Below are 7,253 nucleotides of genomic sequence, written 5' to 3'. Positions count from 1 at the left end.
ATTAATCTGGATATTTTTATTCCGGATGGTTGTAATTATTGACTTCTGCTATTTATAAGGTTGACTCAATACTCAGTACCCACTTCATGTCGGGTTATGTTCGAATGGTATCAGAGTTTTTGACATTACTAATGTTTGAGTATTGTTGATTTATTATTTATATAAAAAATGGTATGAAAATCAGGGCGTCACAGGTAAAGTCCCACAATTTGAGGTTTGTACTATAAATGGTTTGAACCGACATAAAGTTAAGGAGGATGCATAGCTAATGCATCCCCTAAATCTGAATAGTGGGATCCAAGGCAAATCTCCAAACTTGAAAAGCATGGATCATATCTGCATCCATTTAGCTTGCCACCAAATCATTTTCCCTCCAAAGCTTTCCAAAATAATTGCTTGTTTATCTTTTGATGTCTGGTTGCACAATCTAGTAATGGTTTCCTTCCTCCCATAAAGGCACTTCGAAAACAAGTGAGGAGTTACATGACTGAGGAACCACATGCACAATAGCTAAGTACAACATTGAAAAACCCCCTTTCCTTTCTCTCGGCAAAAGTTGAGTGATGATAAGGTCTCGACAATAATGGCAAGAACAGTGCTTGCACTTTATGCTCAATCTCTACAAATACCATAGCAACTCTTTCGGCAAATATGTGTTCAACTAAGGGGAGGAGGATAAGTCCATACACTGCTAAGGCCAATTGTTGAACTCTGACTTAAAAGTTCGTGTCATTAAAACTCTTCTTGAAGAATTTCTCTATTTCATTCCAATGTCAATCGTTGATCTCACCTTTCTTTTGAGCCTTCCCATCCAACTCCTTTGCTTTACCCCCTATGGCTCAAATTAATGTTTGGACTAGATTACTGTTAGGATCATATGTGAAGACTTTGTTATGAGTAGACTTTAGAACTTGCAGCAATTCTTCATATTCTTCAATAAGTTGTACCATGTCAATTGATTCAAAGGTGAAACATCGATAGATTGGATCACAATGTTAGATCATAACAATTAGAACATTTCAATCTACATCCACTCTATGAACATCCATGATACGCCCACAGGTCAGAGAATTTCATTTGATTATCCTTTGATAGGCAATTCCAACGCCCCAATATTCTGGTTACATTTTATTTTTTTACCCAAAGATAATTTTTTCTAGTAGTGTTGTAACGACCTGCTTAATTTCCACAACAATTTTTTTTAACCATTATAACAAACCCAGCAGATCATAATCAACCTGAACCCGTGTGTTCCAGGGATACATCAGAAAACAGTACGGAAGCCTAAGCAGTTGGAAACATAAAATCATATAATATCATAAATCCAACATCACTCATCACAATACCAGAGTTACTACATCCATTGTATTTATATATACACAATACACAACCCAAAAGAGACCTAGGGTCACTTTTTACAGAATCCATCTAACCCTATCAAAGTACTTACCCTTTAGAAAGGGCAGATCAGTTGTATCTATCTTAGCGGAGCTTTATCCGCTCTCCTATCTGGGGCTCCTGAAATGATTATGTAATTTGGGGTGAGACACCTCCTAGTAAGGGAAATAAACTAAAACTAGTGTGTGACAACATGAGTTTATCCGTGTTATACATAAAAGCATATATAAGCATAGCAAGTAAATATGTCTGTATCATTTCTGGGAAAACATGTATAATCATAACATGATAGAACATACTGGATTTTAATAGTATAGTTCATCTTATATAATAATAATATGAAAACAACCCTGGTAGGTTAGCTGGCTGTTGTCATGTAATACCCCCACATGACTGGATTGTATAGCCCGAAGGCGGGACCTGATAATAGTTGACCGATCACTGCCAAGTCAAAAGTATAGTTTGTAAGTACGATGGGTTTGCTAGACCTAGTTCGTACACCAAGGGTGTCCACACTTCTTAAAACCACATCAACTATCCATCCTCATGCTACTCCGTACAACAGCGTTAACACAATATCGTGATGATCACGAATACATAGCAGTGGTACCGTGCAAGCGCTAGCCTAAACCAAGCCAACCAGGTTCTAATAACACAAATCATATAATGAAACTATGATATATGGATATTCCATACCATTAATTGCCAAATCAATATCATCCCATCATTTTGCATATATATCATAAAAATCATCAGCCCGTACGTTGGCATTTCATATTTTACCATAGCTCGGCCGATATACCGCAAATCATATCCATAGCTTGGCCTGTACGTTGGCAAAATATATCCATAGCTCGGCTCGTACGCCGGCAAATCATATCCATAGCTTGGCCCGTATGTCGGCAAAATATATCCATAGTTTGGTCCGTACGCTGGCAAAACATATCCATAGCTCGGCCCGTACGTCGGTAAAACATATCCATAGCTAGGCCCATACACCGGAAAAACATATCCATAGTTCGGCCCGTACACTAACAAAACATATATAAAATTCTTGGCTCGTACGCCAGTTTTTCATTATAAAAATCCATATCATTATAATATTCCCAGAAAACAGTAATTCATCATAAATTCTAGTCATGCCACACAAAATGGGTATTACGTATATTCAGAACATATCGCCATTTTCAACAGTATTTTCCAACATAATGCATAATCATATATATAAATATAAACATATATTTCCCTGAAATCAAATGTTATAAAATTATACTTATTTTTCATAAAACATCTAACTTACTTTATTCCCTTACCCGATTCCTGAAAAGTCCCTAAAATAGTCAATCCAACTCTCGCTGGGTTCCCCATTCAACACCCTGGAAACAACATTTCCCAGAACAAAATTTCAATATTTCTACGCGTACTACATTTTCTACAACTACAGGGAAGGTCAAATACCGAATAAAAGCCTTACGTTGAATTTGGGATGAATTTCAAACTTGTCCCATCGACGATCCACTCTAACGGATATGTAGAGAACTTTCCCAGGAGTGTTGTGGTGGCCTCGGATCGTCGAACCGGAAAAAGTTCGGCCCGAAATCCTAGAGAGAAGTTAGGAAAACCGAAAGGAGAGAGAGAGAGAGAGAATTCTTGCGAGCAAAATTAGCTGAAAAATCACGTTTAGGGCTACTTATACATTGGACTTCGTCGACAAGTCACATCACCTCGTTGACGAGGTCAAGAAGACAATTTGTCGACGAACTCTTCACTCGTCGACAAAATTCAGAAATGCCTAAAACATCCTCTTGGTACTTTCTCGTTGACGAAACACTCCCTCATCTACGAGCCCCTCATGCTCATTTGTCGACGAACCCCCTGAATTCGTCAACGAGGCCCTGTTTTTCTTTTTCCTTTTTCCCTTATTTAATTATTTATATATATATATATTATAATTTCTCTGGGTCACTGCATTCTCTCCTCCTTATAAAATTTCTTCCTCAAAATTTGCTATTTATGTGATCCATCATTCCTTAATTAAAATAGTCTACTTATTTTATTACTTACCCTTACTTATGGCGGAGGAATACCGTGGTTACATTCAGAGTCTTGGGAGATTACATATACAAAAGAAAATTCCCCCAAAACTAAAATGTTACTTATTAACTATTACATGTACCTGTAAAAGAAATATTACCTAACTACTTAAGTTTCTTGAAATAATTGCAGATACTTCTTCTTCATCTGTTCCTTTGACTCCCAAGAAGCCTCTTCCACTGTATGATTCCTTCACAAAACTTTTACCAGAGGAATCTTCTTGTTATGTAACTCTCGCACTTTCCTATCCAATATCTATACTACCACCTCCTCATATACTAGTGAATCATTGAGTTCTAATTCATCGTAATTGTCGCGACGTCCTGGGAGCGCGTGTGCCCTGGGCGGCGAAATTAAAATCAATTTTATATTTTCAAGAAAAATACGGTGTAGGAGTCGCCACTAACCTTTAGTGTGGTTAGAACACATGATTACTACCTCGTTAGGGGTAGAATCGGTCTACATTACCAGAGTTGGGGTCGGGAGTTCGGTTACGCGAGGGGAAGGTACGAGCACCCCCTACGCGCCCGTTCTTACGAACGGTACCTAATTAATCTGAAATTTTCCCTAAGTTAATCTAATAAGTCTTTTGATTACTCCTTTTTTATGAATTTATAATTACACGTGAAAAAAAAATAAATAAATAAATAAAGATAATATATACATATATATTCCCTCAGAGCTTAGGGTACGTGATGCCCGAAGGCTCATACCCCCGCAATAAAATCATAGGGATAAACACACGAAAATACTTAACAAAAATACTATGAATACTAAATATTGTAATAAAATATAAATATAGAAAATAGTGAAAAAAAAGTATATGATAATAATAATAATGCTAATAAATGGTAAGGACAATAATAATAATAATAATAATGAATGAATGAATGAATGATGATAATAGGAGTAATACTAATAATATTAACAGTAATAATGATAAATACAATAGTGATAATAATAATAATAATAAATAATATCAATAGTAATGATAATATAATGACCATATTATAAATAGTGGTGTTACATATAATGCACATATTTTATAACACTTTCCTTAAAACAAACACACGCATGTATGAACAATTAACTAAGGAAACAAATCAAATTTAGAATTAAAATATGTAAGCTAATGAGAATGGCAAGAAAGTAATTGAATTTATGAAAACAAGTTATCGCCAAAATTAATGTGTACCTATTCAATATGGCAACAAAAAATAATACACAACCATGAATTTACAATTATTCAACATAAAATGAATACAATAATAACCAAGACACCCTAAAACACACACAACAATGAATATGGCCTAAAACCCTAAATACCAATACAATAATAATATGGACTCCCTAAAATTAGAAAGAAGAAAAATTCTGCAATAAAAGACAAATTGATATCAAATCAATATAATTTATATATAACTTAAATAAATATTGCTACAAAAAGGAAGAAAAATCCTGCAAAAGAAATAAATTAATGTGAGATATATAGTATAAAAAAAAAGAACAGTGACAATGAAATATACCACAATCTATAATAATAATAATAATAACAACGTAATAAAATATATATATGCAGATTGTGTGTGTGAGTGCAACAGTATGTGCAGTGTGTGTGTGTTTACTGTGTGTGTGAGTGTGTACAGTGTGCGTGAGTGTGTGCAGAGATCAGGGAAACTCACAGCAGGCTTACCGTGGGCGGACGGAGAGGAGGCTAGTGGCCGGAGGATGGGTGATGAGGCGGTGATGGCGGAAACGGCGAGTGGTGGGACTGACAGTGACGACGGCGGCTGCTGGGTTGCCGTGCGTGGCCGGAGGCTGGTGTGACGGGCGGTGGCGAGGACTGGAAGCTGGCAGGGCAGAGGAAGCTACAGACTTGGAAGGTTGTGGGGTGGTTTGCTAGTGCATGGAGTCGGGTGATGTGTTTGGGAACAGTGACTGGGTGCACCGCCAGAGGGATGGACGGAGCCGGGAAGGGTCGCGACGAAATTGGAGTGCTGTCTGAGCTGAAGAAGCTGCTGCTGCTGGTCCGTAAGGATGGCTGGGCTGGGTTGGCTGTGGATGGTGCTGTAGGTTGCCGGTTGCCAGAGTTGCAAGATGGCTTCGTGGGGGGGTTGATTATTGCATGAGAGAGGATAAGAGAAGGAAGGAAAGAGAGCCTGCAGCTCTGTGAGGTTGAGCGTGGTGAGGGAGATGGATGGGTGAACAGTGAGGGACGGGCTAGGTTTTTTTTTTTTGTTCTTGTTTTTCTTTTTTTTGGCCTCCCCGGCTGCTGTATCTGCAGCGCCCCCCTTATATTAAAAAAAAATTCTAAAACCCTAAAAAAAACTTCCCTTTTCGATTTTTTTTTTCTTTCTGCTTTTACTATTATGGTAATAATGAAAATAGTAATACTAATAATAATAATTATAATAATAATATAAGGATCAATAAGGAAATAATAATAATAATAATAATAATAATAATAATACTACTACTACTAATAGTAAATAATAATAAATAATTATAGTAAAAATAAAAATAATAAAGATATTATCAGTAAAATAATAATAATAATACTAATAAAAATAAGGTAATAATACAAACATTAAAAGTAATAATTAATAATAATAATAATAATAATAACATTACTAATAAAACTAAAGATAATAAAAATAATAGCCAAAATAAGATACTAATGCTAATAATAATAATAATAATAATAATAATAATAATAATAATAATAATAATAATAATAATAAAATAATAACAATAATAATAGTAATAAAAATAATAATAATAATAATAGAAAAATAATAATAATATTAAAAAAAATAATAATAATAATATTGGGTCTGGGTAAAAATGGGGTGTCTACAGTAACTGATCACGTGAGAGGGGTCAGGGACGTATTTCCTCAACATGGAAACGTGGAATACGTTATGGATCCTGGACAATACAAGTGACAAAGCTAGCCTATAGGGAACTGACTCCACTTTCTTTAGAATCTTAAACGGACCGATGAACTTAGGTCTGAGTTTACCTTTCTTTCCAAATCGCATAACCCCTTTTAATAGAACTATTTTTACAAATACATGATCACCAACATCAAATTCCAAATTCTTGCAGCTATTATCAGCATAACTCTTTTGTCAGCTCTGAACTGCACTGATTCTTTCTCTGATAAGTCGAACCTTATCACATGCTCGCTGTACCAGTTTTGGTCCCACAACTCACCGCTCACTCATCTCATCCCAAAATAAAGCAGAACGACATCTCCTACCATAGAGTGCTTCAAATGGTGCCTTGTCAATGCTGGTCTAATAACTGTTATTATACGCAAATTCCACCAGTGGCATGAACTGAGTACAACACACATGCTTGAAGCATATTTTCCAATATCTATATCGTCCTCTCAGTCTGCTCGTCTGACTGAGGATGGAATGCTATGCTGAATGATAACTCAGACCCTAGAGCCTCCTGCAAGCTCCTCCAAAAACGTGATATGAAACGCGAGTCTCGATCTGATACAATAGATACTGGAACCCCATGAGAACAAACTATCTCCTAAATGTAAATCTCCGCCAACCTATTGAGGGAGTAACTGATCTTAATAGGTAAGAAATGGGCAGTCTTAGTCAAACGATCAATAATCACCCAAATGGCATTCTGGCCGTGCAACGCCATCGGCAGTCTTGACACAGAATCCATAGATATATGATCCCACTTCCATTTTGGGATAAATAATGGCTACAACTTCCCTACTGGCCTTTGATGCTCAG

This window comes from Malania oleifera, chromosome 3 (genome assembly GCF_029873635.1).
Source record: "Malania oleifera isolate guangnan ecotype guangnan chromosome 3, ASM2987363v1, whole genome shotgun sequence".
NCBI lineage: Eukaryota > Viridiplantae > Streptophyta > Magnoliopsida > Santalales > Ximeniaceae > Malania > Malania oleifera.
This window is presented reverse-complemented; position numbering follows the sequence as displayed.